This window comes from Protopterus annectens, chromosome 1.part1, assembly GCF_019279795.1.
Source record: "Protopterus annectens isolate FY-2018-M chromosome 1.part1, PAN1.0, whole genome shotgun sequence".
Classification (NCBI taxonomy): domain Eukaryota; kingdom Metazoa; phylum Chordata; order Ceratodontiformes; family Protopteridae; genus Protopterus; species Protopterus annectens.
Window position 1 is genome coordinate 7,099,999 of NC_056726.1, and position 21,033 is coordinate 7,121,031.

Here is a 21,033-nt window from a genome sequence, read left to right on the forward strand (position 1 = left end):
TATAAAGAAGGGAACTGGAGTAATTTCTAGATTTTGTTTGTGGAGTCAAAAGTCACTCTGAGTCTTGGATACAAGATATGCTTCCCAGAGGATGTCCTCTTCTACCACAGATTTCATAACTTCAGCAGTCAATCAAAGGAGTGAAAGGGAGTGCATTCTAAGTGTCCACTAAGGTGCTAGGGAGTCAGTAATGCCCAGTGCATGGAATCACTAAAGTACGTTACACTAACATCAAGAGAGAAAATCTGGGATTTTGCACTTCAATCTGTGCTGGTCATGACATAATTATAATTTTGAATGCTAAAAGTTATGAGGTGTGGCTTTCATAATTATCAAGGCATTTTATGGAAGTTTAATGTTTTCCAGGTCACACAAGTTGCTGGGCATTCACTAATGATGTCTAACACTTCACCACCTGCAGTTATAGTTCTGAGAGTTGATGTCATTATCTAGTCTACAGCTGATTGCTTTTTTTTTTGTTTGTGAAACGTAGTGGTAAGGGAGAGCAGATGAACTACATAAAACAAATGAGTTGACTGGATTCCGATTGCAGGTACATTGTATACTGAAATGATTAAGTAGTTTAATTTCTGAATTTATGTCAGAGGGAAGCCATTTGGGGAGAGAACTTTATACAAGAACACGCACTTCTGAGTGATGTATAAAGAAATAATATTTTAAGTTGCTTTGATGGAAGAATGCTTGAGGTAATGATTCTGTACCTAGCTCAGATGGTATTTAAAGGGAATTTAGAAAGAACTGTACATCACCTGGACGCATACTTTTCCCTATAACTGGATATGTGGTGCAGTAATTTTTGCATCAGTCTTGTGAAGCTGTAGCCATGTTTTGGCAAGAGCAAGACTATGAGGAGACTCCATTTGTCCCTAAGTATGAATTTCACTAGTTTTATTGCAGATGTTATACTAATTTAATTTATATGTAGAAATATTACATTTGCGTGATCAGTCCAGGAGGAAACTGATAAAACAGGGCCAGGATTACAATGTCTAGCTTTACAAAATAACATCATCAAATTGAAAATGATATAAAAATGGATTTGGTGTTGCACATTTTATTAATTTGAGATAAGCAGCTCAATGGTGGTATAACTTTGGTATAAAACAATGTAAGGTTTGATAAATGAGTGAAAAATAAGGAATATTCATTGGTAATATTTCTGAGATAGAACCAAAAAATAGGCCATCTTTTATGAGTTTCTACAAATAACAAGCACAGTATAGAAATAAAAGTAGTTGTGGGTATTAGTCAACAGTGACTGGGAGACTTATGTGGCAGATTTGTAATGTATATTTAAGTGTGGCAGCATAATGTAGAATTAGGATGAGTAATAGATACATAAGAGAAGGAGGGGTACAGTACAGGCAGAGGTATACACAGTCATTCCTCACTCAGAAATTTTGATTATGGATATAGCCAAATGATGAAATAGCTCAGAGGTCTGGCATGGGAAGGATGGTCCCAGTTTTTCATTTAGTCATTTTCATCATCTGGGTAAAATAACTTGACATAAGACTCTTTGTAGTGGCAACTTGGGAGCACTAGGCACATAGAATATGAAGGAATCAAACCCTGGACTACAAGATGAAGCTCATTAATAGGTTGCAGCCTTAATCCTCTATACTGGTACAGTTCACAAAGGCAATCTACACTGCAAGTCTGTTGCAGGACAATGCTGGCAGGCAGAGTTGTGTAGATTTCATCAGGCAGCCAATAAGACGATTAGAGGCTCAGTTAGCACACAGAGTGTAAATGTAATGAGAAGGATTGAGGATGGACCTTGCCAAAAAAAGGATTGCTGTACAATTATCTTTACAAATGCTCCTTTACTCAGTAGCACAATATGATGCCAACAAATGGATCAGGCACTCTAAAGTAGTTTTAACTATATAACACTTTAGACATAACAGCTTATAGCTATAGCTACTACTATCATGCATTTTAAAGCAGCATTGTTGGTATTTTTTTTATATAATGGCATATCACGATTCACACATGTATTGCAAGCATGCCAGCTACTATCACATTTTGGTGACACAAAGAGGAACAGATAGACATAATGCACTATCAGTCACTAAATCACATGAAGCAGAATGGCAAAGTTGGAGAAAAGAGAATCCAAATGAACTCTCCAGCTGCCTGGGAGTGACTAAATAATCTGCTGTGCTGGTCAGTGGCCAAAGTATAGTGCTCGCTGCCAATGTGCTTTATACTATACCTTTACAATGGGGAAACAAAGGCACTTTTACCACTATGCAGAATAGAGAAACACGCTTACTACATGAGAAGAGAAGTATTTAAGACACAACGTTTACTGAGCAATCTCAGCCACAATGAACCCCATTGCATAGGTATATGGAGCATGGCATCATGGGAAGTATACTTGCATTATTGACAGACGACACTACATGTGAAAAAAGGAGTAAAGTTTCCTTACACTTTCTATCTGATTAATTTCCCATCTCACAAAATGAAAATGTATTTGTGCAAAATGCTCCAAAGTGTGTTACATTTAGGGTAGGGACAGTAATGAAAGTTTAGTAGTAAGGCCAGCAGTAATAATAAGCAAACGTGCAGATAAGCATGTAAAAACACTAGTAGAAGCAGGCATGATGGAGGAATGAATACGAAAGAAAAGCAAAGAGCAAATATTAGATTAGGACAAGGTGATAAAAGATATTTGGCAAACTAAGTGAGGACAAAAAGTAATAAGTTCAAGGTTTATCACACACGACAAATCGAATATAGAATAAAGTAAGGTGCTGAGAATACAGCTGTACACATACAAACACAACTACTATCCACTGTATTAGAAGGACTTGTACACACAGAGACAATTGTGTTGCAAAAGTACTGAGGAAGCTTTCCTGCAGCTTAAAAACAGCATAGTAAAGAACATGATTAATGCTAAAAACACCATGCAAATACTGAGGTCAGCATAGGGAAAATGTACAATAGCACTTTGTCAAATTTCCAGCAGGGGGTGAGCTAAACACATGGCTAAGAGAACCCAAGTTTTTCCTCTACTTGCTGGAATGTAATGATGTAATGTGAATCAAAAAATCTATAACCATCTGACAGCTGAATGCTTTGTAGAAACATACTGTTTATTAATCAGTAACAATAATACTAGAAATGCAGATATTTTATATATATATATATATATATATATATATATATATATTTTTTTTTTAGAGCAAATCTAAAAGTATTGAAAACAGGAGACATTAAAACTAATTTTTTGCAGCTAGCACACCCCCCTGCAACCCCCACTCCTCCTGCCAATAATATATATCAACTCCAAGATTGCACAATGCAATCTCATTCAAAATTCTGTCAGCAAAACCAACCACTAAAGAGAATGTTGGCTCATATGAGCATTCATTTTTTTTTTACATCAGTAAAAGGCATTCCATCATACGGGTGTTCACTCTTCTCAGCTTCTCAAGTGCAACCGTGTTGTGCAGTAATAATGTATAATAGCTGTAGAATTGCAGCAGAGACGAATGGTCTGTACATCAGTTCCTGCCAAGGTTCAGACAAAACAGGATAGTGGCAGATATGTGTAGGGCCTGGTTTGTAGGTATAGTATACTGCCTACTTTGCATGACTGCTGAACAGTAATATCGATATGTATAGACTTAAAGAACTCAGCAGACAGAAGAAAGAGGATGAAAGTGTAAAAGGATACGGTATATGGTGCGAGGTTATCCAAATGACAAGTACTGTGAAAGGATATGGTATATGGTGTGAGGTTATCCAAATGACAGGTACTGTAAAAGGATACGGTATATGGAGTGAGGTTATCCAAATGACAGGTATTGTAAAAGGATACAGTATATGATGTGAGGTTATCCAAATGACAGGTACTGTAAAAGGATACAGTAGATGGTGTGAAGTTATCCAAATGAGAGTACTTTAACAGTCTACAAATGCCACCTCATGTACTGCAAGCATATACCTGAATAAGTGCTAGTATGCGGTAAATCAGGTTGTGATTATGCACTAATGCCAACAACTAAAATCAATGAGAAATGTGATGGCAGTGTTTGGAAAAACAGTTCTGATGGTTCATGTGATCCAGTTTCATGTTAGTAGCTGAATAAAATAGGCTGTTTCCCTATTCAGTGGCCAAAGCATATTAATAAAACAAAAATTTAAATGATTTGTATTTGGTATAGTACACATGCGAATCAAGAAGCAGAGAGTAGGTTTACACTGGGAAGAATACAAAAGTACATTTTCAACATGGGAATACAAGTACTGAGAAATTATGGTCACTGTAGACTAAGTCCCATAAAATGTGGAGTATGACATCATGGAAAGGATACTGACATGGACAGCAGAAACAGATGTAGAGAAAAAAAGACAGTAAGCCTCCCCAGTGATTACTATATATTAATTATATGCAGAATTCAATTGACCAATGCAATCATTTTACATTCTTTTTGGTGTGTGTGTGTGTGTGTGTGTGTGTGTTTAACATTACTTTGCCATTTAGTTACATTGGTTCATCAAACTGACACTCATTTATAGAGTGTGTAACAGGGTGGGGCAGTAATGAATATTCAGCCGTAATCATTGCAGTGATAAATGGATGTACACGTTTCACTGATTAATGGGGGGTAAAGTTCTGACTATAATCCAGGTGATCTGAGTTTGATTAGAAGCTCAGGTACTTGATGGAGTTGGCTAGTATGGGAGAAGACTGATAAGGGCTACAACTGTTCATTTATTTCTGAGGGGGGTTGGTGCACATATCCAGGGCACACAGAATATTATGATTTCCTTGATGGAGACTCCAGAAATGTCTATGATATACTCTTTTCAAGAATCAGGGTCATTTGCAGACTTACGTTACTATGCCTAATGCACATCAGTCTGAGAGAACATTTAACAGACGTGGACAGTTAGGAACATAAAACAGAAAAGCCCTAATGTCTGCCCAATGATGGCCTGTGTGACTGGCTCACCATTCACAGGGTATGAATATGAACATCACACAAACTGTATAAAATGAATGGGCTAAATGATAGTTACCAGCCAACAAGAATTGACAGACTCTTCTCATCCCAGGTGTGATGACAGGAGGTACTGCCAGCCATGCCAGGAGAAACAGGGCAGTGGATTTGTAACATATGCTAGTACAGCTAGCTGGAAATTTGTAAATAATTATATGTCATTTGTATAGCAAACTGATTTGTACAGATGCTTGTGCTGAAAATGTATTTGTGAGGTTTGCTTGTGTTAAAATGTATCCACAGTGTGCCCTGCTGGAAGGAAAAGAGATGTACATGTATTACTTTAACTGTTTAAATATATACACTGTAACAGCATGCACCGGAAATGAAGATGTTAATCTTAGTTCACCTGACTTTGCAAATTATTCTTGAAATTAAATTCATGGGATAAGCCATAAAGATTTTATCCCACAGTTTTGGAGGGAGCCAGAGATGCAATGTCTGTGCCACAGAATAGGCTGCAACTCCTGTAGGAAGAGTGAAATGGTTTTATGACTTCCAGCAGCTGCACCACATCTGAGCAAAGCTCTATCTGTGGTTGTTGTAGCACAAAACCCTGGCAGCTTCTAGTGATGGAGGAAACAGCGTCAGATGACAAGATGTTTGTGATGTCATTTTGTACAGAAATAATGTTTTAATATTAGAGAAGACTGAAGTCTCAGCTGCATTCTGTATTCTGTCTTGGCTCTGACAACAAAGACCACTCACCCATCTTGCCTTGTTCTATTCAGTAAGTAAGAACAGTAATTCTTTCAGTCACTCAGAAATAGATAGTGAGACTAGCTAAATACTGTTTTCTATAACTGTGGGAAACTTTCCATGTGTTATTTTTAACATGCCCTGTGGCTGAAACTCTGGTGTTTATTGTAAATAGATATTTAGTATTTTCATGTTCTTTTATTATTTATTATTAAATATATTTAAATGTTTCACTGTGGCTAGTCCTTTTAGAAAAAAATATTTAAGTTTTGAGACTATTTGCATATACTTATTTGGTGATAACTCTGGCCACTCCTGAAAGCCTTGCTGTTTGGCCAACATTACCATTTGTATTAATATTAATTTCACTCGGTATAATTGGGTACCCTTGTAAGAAACTTTAGTAGCTGGCTTTGTAGTGCCTGGTAGCAGTGATAACTGCCTTATACTCTGGGCAGAAAGGGGTATAGCTAGTAAACCTGTGCCAGCCTTTCCCACGTGTGTGTGCAAATTAAATCTCAACGTGTGTGTGTGTGTGTGTGTGTGTGTGTGTGTGTGTGTGTGTGTGTGTGTGTGTCAGCTACTTGAGCAGAGACACAAAGCACTGGTTTCACAGAGAGAGTGGTGAAGGACTTGGCACGGGCACTCGGCTGAGGACTTAACTCTGAAGCTGTGCCAGTAGGGAGCCTTATTGTGGAATTGCTGACCTGGAGAGAAACAGACAGAGATACCCAGATGCTGGGCTGAGTTTGTGCCCTGTGTGCTCTTGAGGGAAATTGTGCTTGATGCAGAGAGGTCTGCATCTGGAAATACTGAGTGTATCCATTTGTATTCCAAGTGAACATCCCGCTCCAGTGTCAGTGGTGAGGATTCAAGCTCCTTGATTACTGGTCTAGTGTGGGGATGTCAGACCAGTTATGGGGAATGAATGGGCAGTGATGGTGGCTTGACGGTCATCAGGCATGGGACGAGAAAAAGGATACAGCAAAATAAGCAAACAAAATATATCTGCATGCGTATATATATATATATATATATATATATATATATATATATATATATATATATATATATAGAGAGAGAGAGAGGGACACCCACACATAGAAGGGTACAAAGAAACATGGAAAAGGCCACTAGAAATAGGCATGGCAGAAGAATGAACATGAAACAAAATGCACTGTATAAATATAAAGCTAGCAGTGGGCAAACAAGAAAGTCTAATGTTTTGCATTGCAGAGAAGAGGAATACAGGTACCAGAAAGTAGAGAGAGAATATGGTTATAAATCTAACTCATAACAGTAGCTATAACTACTATATTAGAAAACTCATACACATAATAGTTAGCTACCATGTAGCAAATCTACATACACTAAATGCAGCTCAAGAGTAACATTCTGAAAACCATGATCAATTCTATGCACGTGCGATTCTACAGAACTGCATAGGTCAGCGTAGAACAGGAATCCTAGAGTAAACGATTTATCAAATATCCAGTAGATGGCGACCTAAGCATGCAGATAAGGATATCTTCCCAGTTCTCTTGTCATACAGTAGTGTGCATTGAAACAATTTATAAACATCTGACAGTTTGCGTTCTGCAAACATCAGAGACTTGCTTGTAATCTCTAATAATACAATACATACTGACTATTTAGATAAGTCAAAGCTGTTTGTAAAGACATATTGTACGGCCGGCCTTAGGCATAGGTAAACTAGGCGACCGCCTAGGGCACTGTACAGAACGGCCTCATAAAGGGCGCAATTTGTGTTTATTTATTTATTTTAATTAATTTACTGTTCTTATTATGCAAACGCATAATAAGAAAGTAAATTAATTAAAATAAATAAACTATAGGGTGCCGAAATCATAGGGAGAGGAGGGGGAAGCGAGCGCCCCTCCTACTTTTATACCTGCAGGTTTGGCCAGGACTTTAAGAATTAACAAAAAAAAAAAACTTCACTCCATGGTAGTGGAATCGGTAGTGGAGTCTTCTCCTTTAAGGAGGAACATGCATGCATCACATCCACGTACGCCAACGTGGATGTAAACACATTCTACAGTTGCATGCAGAAATTAAACAAGCAGTTTTAGAGAAGGGTTAATGCCATGTGTACACATGTGGCTTCAGTTCAGATTAAAAAGAAGGTAAGTGTATGTGTGTGTCTGTGTAGTTTAAAATGGGCTTCTGTGTGTGTGTGTGTGTGTGTGTGTGTGTGTGTGTGTGTGTCTTAAGTGAAGGTTCACTCATCGGAGCTAACCTGGTTAAAAATAAATAAATGAATTCCTGCACTTCTCCTGAATTATTAATGTTTTACTAATATGTGTTGCTACTGCTAAGTAACTTATTTCTGCATTGATGCCCAGATTACTAAATGTATAACAATTTGAAACATCTTATCAAAGAGAGAGAACTAATCTCTGTACTGATGCCTGCCTTACTTAACCTATAACAATTGGCAAATCGTATGATTTCTAGTCAATTATTTACTGCACTGGTTCTCATTTTAACAATATGTAACAATCTGTGGCACTTTTTCTGTGCTAGTTAGATAATTACTGTACTATTGTGTATATTACCAATGTATAAATGTTACTTAGCTAAATGCTTCATCACTGCATGTATCACTGATGTTTAACAATCTGTGGTACATTATTACTGATAGGTAATGAATTACTGCACTGGTGCTTGTATTACTGATATATAAAAATGTCAGTGCCTTCCTTCTGTTCATAATATCATTCTGTTTCACTTCTCTTTTTCCTGATGTTTCATGCCTGTCTTTGTTCCTTGGCTTCCACAAAGGCAAAACCTCTGGTCTTGTGGGCTTGACCTAGTTAAGGAAATACATAAACAGAATGTGCGATGATGGGCAGCCATTTAAAGTGCACAACATGCTACTCAGCAGCAGACATACGTGGTGTAAATTACTGTTGTGGCATTCACAAAACATTAAGCTCTTTTAGAAAATGGGACTTCAGCAGGTCTTAAAATGGAGACCACGGTTTATTCCAAAAATACTGGAAACAAACTAAATTAAAAGTAACACACACAGCCTTCACAGCTGTAAGAAGGTGTGCATTGTTAGAAAAAAGTAATAACTACATAAGATGAGGTCACTGTTTTCCATTATCTGTATATAACAAAGTGTCATTGGAGATGTTATTACCTGTGATGTCTCGCTTCCCAGGACATGCATTCTGATATGATGCTCTCCCTTCTGAATGGAAGTGGTAACTGTTGTGATGTTGAGATGTGAGACATGTAATGGGCATACATACCATGCTCCAAATATGCCCATCTATGCAGCTATGACAGAGGAAGCACACTAAGGATTAAATGTTTATTCATGGTAAGAAAATATAGCTCATTGTGTCCAAAGTCACACAACTTCTGCTTCAGAAAAAATAATCCTTCAGGAACACAGTAACTCTTAAAGCTATTTATTTCAGCATTCCTTTTCTGAGCAGTCTATGTTTTCAATATCCCTAATTTTAAATTAATTAAATGTTTGCAATTACTCTGATAAATCTTGCTCTGTATGAATTATTAGTCAATCTTTCCGGTGTCATCTGCAGAAAAGAAAGCACACAAAGTTCTAAAATATGACAGAGTATTATGCTGATAATTACAGCTCTTCAAATAATAAATAATTTCCATGGCCTTTGAACATTCAGATAGGTATGATCTGATGTATTTTTTTTCATGGATAGGTGCATAGATTTTATGGATAAGCTCAAGGTCCATTGTCAGTTGATGAGTTTGTTTCCCCCGATCTCCTGTTAACCTTAAAGGTTATTGACACAGTCATCCAATTCCTTCTGGAAGGTATAGATTGATGGACCAAGTTTAATTGGAAGGGGGAGTTGATTCTATAGGCAAGGGCTTCTTTGAGCTATGAAGTTGTCACATTTTGCATTATGGTTACTATTCATTTTAATTTAAGCTGAATGTCCTTTTGCACTCAAGTCACCAGCGGGGATTCTAAGTAAAAGGTGTCAAATAGTAAGGAGTCCTTTAATCAATGCACTGTATGTAAGGCATAAGTCTCCTGTAAGAAGGTGACAAGATAAAGACAGAACGTTACCTCACAGTAATTTTAGTATTGATTTCAGGTGTACACATCCTCCTTATGGTGATGGCAGACTTTGGAAAAGCATTTTTTTAGTCTGTTATAGGAATAAGTATACCCGATTTGGTTGAGCTCCCTGCTTATTGTTATCCTGTGTTCCAATGAAATGGGAATTATTAAACTAATTTTATTGATTCCTATTTTTTTGACAAAATATGACTGTTTAGCAGAGTTAGATCTCAGATCTGAAGGGGTTAAGGAATTTAGTCCTTAATCTCAAGATTCCATAATCAATATGTAGAGCTGGTGGAGTGTGGGTGTCCAGCATTGCAAGCCTTCCTGCAAAAATGCTGGCTATGTGTTTTTTTTTTGTTTGTTTTAGTAATGATATGTGATATTGAATGGATATTGTTGACAGAAATAATGCTAAGGAAAGTGTAAAGATTAGTGTTATAGGTCTGCTATGAGCCTATATATACTCTGACTAAGTATTATAGCATTGCTACTTTAAGATGGGTACATAGCATTGCCGTTTTAAGAAGCACTGTATCCCACAGAAACTCTAGAACAATTATTTGAGCTTGTCCATCTCTTTGTCTTAATGGGCCTCCCATATCTAGATGTTTTCACAATGTTTCTTATTATCAGTCTAGTTTCTCTTTTGCATTCACTCTGGAATGTCTCTGTTGTTATCATACTAATTTGCAGTTCTGTGGTAAATCACAGAACTAAAGTCACCTAAATAATGATATATATATATATATATATATATATAAAACTTTCAGACTTCATATCCTTTGGAAATGCACGTTAACACAAATGCTGTTGTGCTAGCAACTTTAAGTTAAAGTGTACTATTTAAAATCTATCCCTATTTTTTACGGCCATTGCACCCACATCATGTCCATATTTCTTGCACTAAGAGGTTGAGAGGTATGCATACCTCTCAACTGTCCAGACTTTTGCCTCATATTTTTGGCCCATTCCTCATAAAATGTGTGGTTTTCTGACAAATCACTGAGGATTTAAATAACTAAATGTCATACATTTGAGTTTCAGCCTTCATTTCCTTCAGAAAATGCATGCTAAGGTAAATGCTGTTATTCTAGCAACTTTCTAGGTCTATAAGAGCAATATTTATAATCTGCTTTTGTTTGGAGGCCTTTGCCCCCACATCATTATTTTAGGCTTTGTTCAGATTTCTTGTGCTAAGAGGTTGAGAGGTATGGAGGCATGGTATGTAATGCCCTAGTTACTGATTTGTTGCATTTTAAGGGGAGTTAGGGTTCTACACTCCTTAGTGTGCCTTCCTTTGTTTAAGTTGCCTTGAAACTATGAACTTGTTGTTGGTTTCTCAGTCATTCTCTATTGCAATATCACTAGCGTAACATTTTTTTTTCTTTAATGTAACGTAGGCAATTCATTCTTCAATGGCAGTAAGCACTGACTTTGTAGATGACACACTGAAATGTAAAGTTGTTTGCCAGTAACAGCCTCTTCATTAGTTTCAAATCTCAGAGAGAATTATTAGGATGAATTTTACTTCTGCAGAGATTGTGCTTATTGACTGATACTGGTGGGTTGTAACGATAGAAGTCTGAGGGGCCTTTTATGTTTAAAATGTTCTGAAATGGGCAGTTTTGTCATTATTGGGTCATACATTTTATTCCATTGCTTACTGGAAAAAATATTCAAAACTACAACTTTAAAACTTACTGTAACAAGTGTAAATGTTGTCAATGTCCAACTAGCTGTTTTTGGTTTATCAAATGGCACACTGTTGTAGAATCTGAAAGCAGTGTTAGTAGCATAACTGCCTTTGGTGCAGAAGACTGTGGATTCTACTCCCACATCATGTAGATGGAGTGTTGATATTGCAGTGCCCATATGATTGTTGATTATTTGGTGAATTATAAGGGGGGTAGAGGTTCTATGCTCTTGAGTATGTCCTTTGTATGAGATGCCTAGTCACTATGAACTTGTTAGTCATTTCCTATTGCAATATTGCCAACTTAACATTTTTAATGTAATATAGGCAATTCATTCTTCAAGGTCAGCAGGCACTGATTTTGCAGATAAAACATTGATATGTGAAGTTGTTTTGATGGTAGCAACCTCTTCATTAGTTACAGATTTCTTTAATGTGGAATTCAGATGATTTTACTTCTGCAGAGATTGTGCTTACTGAGTAATATTGATGGATTGTAATGACGGTAGTCTTGAATGCCTTTTTATGATTGAAATTTTCTGAAATGGGTAGGTATTGGTTCATAAATTTTGTTTCATTGCTTATTAAAAGAATATTTAAAACTATAAATTTAAACTGGTACTGTATTACACAAGCAATATAGTTCAATAAAATCAGGAAGGTGAATCAAAGAGCAAATACATGTATGCAAGGCCCTAAAACATGTGTGCAAGGAGTCTGTTTTGAAAGCAGCTGAAAGGTAAACAATTTCTCCACTGCCAGATGCCTTTTCTAAATGTGGGTTTTCATGCGGTTTCAGTTAACGACTGTTGCCATTTTAATAAATGTTGAGTTTCAAGGGCATAGAAGTTTACTGCTCATTCTAAGTCCATTTTCATTGTGAGACTGTATTGTTTGTCTATCTGTGTTTGTGCTGTTTTATTTCAATATCTGTAATCACTGTAGAAGCAAATAAGAGAACAGTATGTATGGTAACTGATGAGAAATAACCAAGTAATGGAACACTGGAATGACTGAGGGGGGGGCTGCTGCTGAGGGGGGTAGGAGCTTGCTGCAGGAGGGGCTGCTTGGGGGGGTCTATTACTCTGCCTAGGGCCCTATTTGATCATGATTCGGCTCTGGTATTTAAAGTAGAAAATACATACGCAAATGTAGTTGCAGTTTAACTACATTGCAGGTTATCTTTTTCTTCCTATGCATTTAAATAATTTAAGGAAATGACTAGAGTGGCTTTCTTGGGGAGTGATCCTGTGGGTGTGGCTCAAATAGGGGTGTTTCATGAGTATGGTGTGGGTGGGGCTTAAGGGGCGCCGAACCACTACTTCGCCTAGGGTGCCATTTCAGCTAAGGCCAGCCCTAATTTGTATAGCTGCTGCACATTCCAACCCCAAGCGGAACACAAGGAGGTAATATGTGTGCTACAGTGAGGAACAGTCTTTATATGTCATCTCCGCAGGAGAATTACAAGCACAGTGAGATACTGGGTTATAACTGATGGGTCCTGATTAGCGATGCAAGTCATGGTTTACTCTGTAGGATTGCTACAGTACTGTTAGTGTTAGCTGGAACAGCCATGTCGGTTTCGGTAGGCAGCTGATAAGAGTGACAGGTTGTAAGGTTAATAAATGTTAAATACATAAGCAGAATTAAAACAAGAGCTTGCCAGTCAAAGAAATACTATGGCATGGGCATTCTTCTTAGGAGGTCTGGGCAGTGTGGAATATTAACGTAGGGCAGGTGGTACTATAATGGGGAATTAGTTTGACTGATCCTGAACTTAAGAGGCTCTAACCTTTACATCAGTTATGCAAAGTTTTGCAATGTCATAGTGCAATCCCTGATGCTATTGCTTCCTGAAAGTTTTTGATGGTATCTATAAACATGCTGAATCTCTTTTGGCACATCAAAATATTTAACTCGCAGTCACAAGGTACAGGGTTTGATTCTCACCTTTTGGGAAATTGCAAGGCTTTAAATTACCCCAAAAGGCAGCTAGCCTAGTACTTACCTATTACCTAAAGGGAACTAAGCATGCTTAGGTATTGCTCTTCAATACTATGAAAGCAAGTGCTGTCCATTACAAAAATGTTTGCACTCACTGGCACTGTATGGGTCATATACACAGTCTAGCTGATATTATCAGTTGACAACATATACTAAAGGGTAGCTTAAATTGTACAGCAGATTTTTATATAATAGCATGCAGTAACTGCCAAATGCACTGCAAATCATCATACCCACAGTGAAATGCTGGCAGTTAGTGCAGGAGGCAGAAACAATACACTAATAAAGGGATGTAGTCAGAATTTCTATAACTTTATATCAGCTTTTTCACTGATTTCCTAGCTGCCAGTCCTGAGCAGTACTTGTTTCTGGAAGAAAACAAAAAGCAAAACTAAAACTCCTGAATTTAATGCATTTTACCAAAAAAAAAATAAATAAATAGCCATAGGATCAAAGAAGCCTCCTCAAAAAAAAAAAAAAATAGACCACATTATATATAAATGTACTGAGGCTTTTAATTTAACTTTTACCACATACACAATTTTTTAAGTGTGTGGTGTGACATATATGATAGTCACCTGGCTACATGCCATACGCACAACATATACAGTATGATACTCGTGTCTGGGATGAAGGAATTAATAATCTTCAAATTCAGTTTCTTTGTAATGAATAAATGAAATAAACTTCAACATTATACTTTTTAGCCAAGTCACTTTGTAGAATTCAGAAAGCTCTTTTACAGGTATCTAGGATGTTTAATTCAGTGAACAGATAGCCAACAGGGATGCTCTTCCAAATGGATCAAGCCAAGCGGCATTACAGAAAGGCTATTTGTCTTACTGACTGGATAGAACTAGGAAAAACAAAAATTAGTAAGGGTCCTTTAGACTTTCTTTGCACTCATATGCACAGTTTAACTCTCCTGTGCATTGCTTGCCCTAATGATTTATTTATTCAGTTAGTTATTCAGTTTGAAGTCTAGCGTAATGTTCCTTTACTATTCAAGCAGCCTAGCTCTTCTGACTGACACTCGCTTAGTCCCAGAGCATCACTCATTTAGATACAAGCAGTAATGAAAGTTCAGCAGGGAATAATGTTTGTTCTACAGCCTGTTACATTTATGATAGGGCAGAAATAAACATTATTTTTGTAAGTTATTCATGACAACTTTGGTCAGCCTATCCACAAAATTGTAAGCAGTGGCCTCATAACTTTCTGATTAGTAAAACAGCCCGGATACACAGTCTATAAGCTATACAGAAGAATATTATTAATTGGTTAGAAGTGAAAGGACTCACCCTGTTTAAGACCATTGCATTCTTACTGGTGATTTATGATGGGTACACCCTCATCATTTATGCAGTGTAAGCCTGGTTCTGGGTAAGCAAATACCATTCCAATGGTACTCTGGCTACTACCTAGCCCTTTTAGAACAGCAAAGCTCACACTCACCTGTTGAAGCTGTACATACAAAACAGAGGGCTAATTGGTTAAGAACAGTGGCAGAGAACCTGTTAGAAAGCACCAGCACTGTTTGCACAAAATCATCAGCACTGTGCATCAGAGACAGCCAGATGATCTAGTGCCAAAAACAAATCACTGATGGTCACTTGACTTATATTTCTATACTTGACCTGGTCAAGAACAGGCAACTTATCTACGGATGAGGTCCAAGATGAAATGGATAAGATAGTGATCATGTTGTATGATGAGTTCCACCATCAGATCTGAGGTTACCACCCCAAGGTGGAAAATAGTGTCACAACTGAAGTCTACTATGTATCCGCAATTCTCCAGTTTCCAAAACATCACCTCATACACCACATCAAGGAACAATTTCCTCCACTATGTACTGGATTGCTCAAACAATACTTCAACATACAGTTCTTTTGTACAAACACAATCAATACAAACTAAAACCAATGTTTTTGCAGGGACAAGCCCCCTCATACACTGTTCATGTGGAGGTTCACCCCAAAACTCCCTTTATGTTACTATTTTTATGCTAGGGTCCTTGTAGGTTAGAAAAAGAGGAATAATTTCAAACAAAATCCAAAACTTGAGGTTTTCCCTTCATGTATTTGAATATTTTATTTTATTTTTTTGCTTTTTTTCATGTGCCCAAGATTAGTTCATATGTGTATAATAGGCAAATAGCCATTTCTAAGCCCAGCCACTCATCCCAAATCTCTGACAAATTCTGATACCCTTGGTAGCATATGCAAGGGCTTGGGAGATTAAATATTTACATCTAGGGGCCTGGAAGATGAACAATTTCCAGGCTGCTTGGTTCCATTACAGACATAAGTTCCAAACCAGGGGTGAATTTCCAAGTTACACCTGAACTTGCGTATGGAGGAATTCTGCTTTTACATGGCTGGGGAGCCTGTTCCAGAGAAGGATCAGTCTCTTGGATACATATCTGTTTCACCAGGAGGTCCTATTTATGTCACAGACAAGGTTCATATCTTTAGAACATGTAATTTTTGTGCTATTTGTTTTGCAGATATGCAGCATGCCTGTTAGAGGGGTCCGATGATGCTATGTATGTCAGGCACAGCTCTCCCTTCACCTGTCTGTAGGAAAGAGGATACCAGGTTAGGGCTTTGAGGTGATCTGCATACTGCATAGGATGTGTTATTTATCTCCTGTATTGCTTTATTGAGGAACATCAGTAGACTTTCCAATTGTTGGATATGCCTGGTTAGGTACATACCAAAGTGGGTACTGTACTCGATAAGTCTGATGAAAGCCAAGTACAGTGGAACAAGCATCTCCTTGGACTTAGATGCCATGCCTTTGCTTATAATTGGCACAACATAGAATTATTTCTTCACTACCATAGTCACATGATGGTCAAATGTTAGATTACTGCCTATGTGTGCCCCCCCCCGTCTCTGACTTCTGGGTCAATATTTAGGGGTGTATTGTCAATATGGTAGTTACCATGGGTGGCCAACTTCCCAAAGGATAATTATTATGCATTTCTTGGCATTTAGTCTTAGTCTATAAATGAATAAATAACTCCCAAATGCTAAAGGTGGTCTGTCACAAAAACAGTCAATACTGGCAGAAAAAAGACAGAAAATCCACCCAAGGATGGCCAATCAATGAAATCCACAAATGTTCCAATTAAAATGTAGTCCTTTAATATGAATAAAACTTCGACTTGAAAATAAAATGAAAATTAAAAAAGCTCAAAGCTGTGCCTTGAAGATATCCGATAAGCGCTTTCGACTGTTGTCTCCCTCAGATCGTATAAGACACTAGGGACTTCCATTTCCTTTTATATATGAAATTCTATACTGTTTGACTAATCACCATTGATGAATACTTGGCAGCATGCAATTCTATCTTGTTATTTCAAGATTAATTTGCATATAATCAACTCTATGCTTCTGTTTCCCACCTTTATTTAGTATGTAAATTAGATGTTCCAGTCCTTCATTTTGATTGGATGTATATTGTATTATTAATGATAATATGAACAAAGTGAGTATTACTCTTCCATTTTCCTTTAATTCTCAAGACCAATAACAGGTGGCACTGTTCTAAATGATGTAGTATCCAAAGTAAATAGAAGCATTCATAAACACTCCAAATATTAAATCTTCGAAGAAATTTGTGAATATAACTTTCTATTCATTACAATGCTATGCAGGTATGATGGATCTTTACCTGCATAATCAAAATAATGCCACTTGAAATTATGGAATTACAATAAATATCCTTCAACTAAATTATATCACATTTCAAAAAATACAACCAATGCCTGCTTCAGATGTTATCTCTAAAATACCAAAGTCTTGCCAAAAACAGGAAAGCGTATAGATAGAATGGCAACACTAACTGTTCACTTTCCAATTTCTTTCAACCAAAGGCAACAACCAATTCTATCTTGTTATCTCAAGATTAATTTGCATATAATCAGCTCTATGCTTCTGTTTCCCGCCTTTATTAAGCATGTAAATTAGATGTTCCAATCCTTCATTTTGATTGAATGTATATTGTGTTATTGATGGTAATGTGAGCAAAGTAAGTATTACTCTTCCATTTTCCTTTAATTCTCAAGACCAATAACAGGTGGCGCTGTTCTGAATGATATGGTATCCATAAGTAAATAGAAACAATCATAAACACTCCAAGTATTAAATCTTCGAAGAAATTTGTGAATATAACTTTCTATTCATTACAATGCTATGCAGGTATGTTGGATCTTTACCTGCATAATCAAGAATAATGCCACTTGAAATTATGGAATTACAATAAGTATCCTTCAACTGAATTATATCACATTTCTAAAAATATGACCAATGCCTGCTTCAGATATTATCTCTAAAATATAAAGGTCTTACCATAAACAGGAAAGTGTGTGGATAGAACAGCAACGCTAACTGTTCACTTTCCAATCTCTTTCAAACAAATTACTTCCCTTTTTTCATAAATATTTTAGTTCATTCAACTAACAGCAAAGACTTTGATTTTGTCAAGAAAGGTGACTTCAACATGTGTTAAACCATTTGGTAGCGTGATCTTATTTTTCATTCAATCATTAATGTAAGAGTTCATTCCTTTTACCAATAAAAATATATAAAATGTGAGGAGAATGATGTTAATCGATAAGCAAGCAGTATAATATCCTTTGACAATGGCTAGAATAAATTTGGCATTAATCAGGTAAAATTCACTTGTTATTACTATCATCTGACAAAATTCAATTTACAAGTTTGTCATATAGATGGCGCAATAATTTTGTTGTTATATACTTCTTCTGTTCTTAAAAATGAGAATAACTATCATTATTATATTCTCTGCATTCCTTGATATAAGAATGTATTCCTTTTATTAATAAAGATATGAAAAAGATGATTTTGGCCAATAAGCGGGCAATGAAATGTCCTTTGACAAAAGCTGAAAAATGACTTTAGTCTCAGTCAAATAATGCTCACATAGTATTGTCTTTGTCAGTTAACTTTAAAGTTGTGAATTTGTAGATGACATAGTGGATTAACTATACTTTACATCTTCTGTTCTTTAAAACAGGTTTAATGGGGACTATACTATTTAAACAAGGGGGTTGCTCTGCCCTCAGGTTAATAATCCATTTTGTTTCTTTCAGCTCCGTCAAGGTCTCAATGTCCCCTTTGCGTGGACCAGAGAAAGCTCTATCAATGACTTTAAATAGAAACTTGTGATTTTTATTGATAACATGTTGTGCCAACATATCTCGGATGCGTGCTGCTTCTATGTAAGTAATGATTTCTCCAAGTATTCTTTCTGTATAAATCAAAATTCAGGAAACCTTGATCACTCAAACTGATACTAACATCTAGAAAATTGATGTTAGATCTAGAATATTCAGAAGTGAATGTAAGATACGAAGTAGTTTGATCCAAGTATGTATGAAATCTTGTAAATTGTTCTCCATCTCCTTTCCATAGGATAAACAAATCGTCTACAAATCGGCCGTAGAATAAAATGTGTTTTTTCCATGGATTGTTCCTATTGAGGACAAAATGTTGTTCCCAACCTACTAGGACTAAATTGGAATAACTATTTGCACAGGGGGTGCCCATTGCAACCCCCCCATTTTTGTAAATAATAGCTATTACCATAAGTGAAGTAGTTATTCTCCAGTATTAGTTCTAGCATATCACAAATAGTTCTGGTTTCTCTAGCTGAGATCTTACTGATAAGTACTTGTTCACTGTCTCAATACCAATGTCATTCGGAATACTAGTGAAAAGACTGGTTATATCTAGAGTTGTCAGTAATAAGTCTTATTTATCAATTACATCATTCATAGCACCATTCAATTTCTCCAGAAAATCATCAGTATCCCTTAGCACAGAAGTGAAGGAGCTTAAGATCTGTTTCAATTCCTTCTCTACATATAAGGATATGTTTTCAGTAACCCATCCCCATCCTGAGATAATTGGACGTAGGGGAGGGTCTGTTAAATTCTTATGTATTTTTGGCAAACCATTAATGATTGGTATAGTTGGTTTAGGAATAACTAAGAACTCATATAAGTTTATTTCTATTTGTCTATGTAATACCATATCTTGTAAATATGAATTGATCCTGTTAATTGCTTTAGTTATCTCAAAATGAGAAACTTCAGTATAGGTTCTGGAATCCTGTAACATCATCAGCATTTTGTTCACATACCATGACATATCCAGCATCACTATTGCACCTCCTTTATCAGCTGGTCTGAGTGAGATCAAATGGTTATGTTGTAAACTTGAGATGGCTGTTTTTTCCTCAGAAGTGACATTGCAATAATGCCTAGTATCTGGATCTAATCTCAATTTCTCAACTTCATTAGTGCAAAGTCTTACAAATAGATCTACTGCTGGATGTCCAACTGGAACAAAAGTGCTCGGTTTCCTCAGTATAGTCCTATCTGTTGTTTGATTTCCAAAAATATGCTTTAAGGTGACATTTTGTCCGAAATATTTCATATCCAGGACAGATTCATCTAAAGATGATCTAAATGAAGGAATGAATGTTAAACCTTTTTGTAAAACTGAGAGTTCCAATGGTGTAATATCATGTTTGGAAAGGTTAACTACCAGTGATTCCTCTCCGTGAATGGTTTCTTCCTTTTTCGGTCTTGACTTGGTAGTCGTTGTCCTCTGAACTGATGTTGTTTCAAAAAAATTGGTAAGGTGGTATTAGGTGGTAGATGTGAACCATTTTTTTTGGGTATGATTCCTGTAGCTGATACCCCTGAAATATCACTATTATTACCAGTATTTATTGCAGCTTCTTGATTATCCTGTGGTAATAATATGTTTCGTTGTTCTTCATCTGGCATGATATTAGAGCTAGAACTACCATCCATAGGCAAATTTTTTCTCTTGTTGGATATCAACTGTGGTCTCTGTTCATTCGATGTACCTTCTTTGGGCCATTCAAAGATTCTTCCTTGTTTAAAATCATTAACATCTCTGTTTAGTTTTTTTATTTTCTGTTCTTTAATCTTAGATTCATATATATTAAGATTAAATTCTAATGTCTCTAACTTCTTAATTTGTTGATTGGATAATGTCATTAACTCTAATTCACTTTGTTTATCCTTTATTGTCTGAGCAATCCTCTCTTCCTCTGGTTTAAAATAATCCAATAGTAATCTTATATATTTAAAGCTTGTTTCTATATTTATTGCTTGCCAGCTTGCCAAAAGTCCTGGATACTGATTACCATAGCTGGGCATGCATTTGACTCGCATTCCCCTTGGGATGACTTGATAGTGTAGGCATGCTTCCAAGTGGTATCTCTGCCACATTAATCTTTTTAGTTTGAATGCCACAGATTCGAATTCTTGAAAGATGGTATCAAAACCAGCATTGCTGCATTCTTCACCAGCTTCATCCAATGTAATGGATTCATTATTATCAAAATGAAGATTTAATAGTGGATTCACAAAATTACCAGTCTCTTCAGGGTTAGATCCATGTAAAAAATCCAAGCTGGCATGGTTAGACCTTGTTCTATTC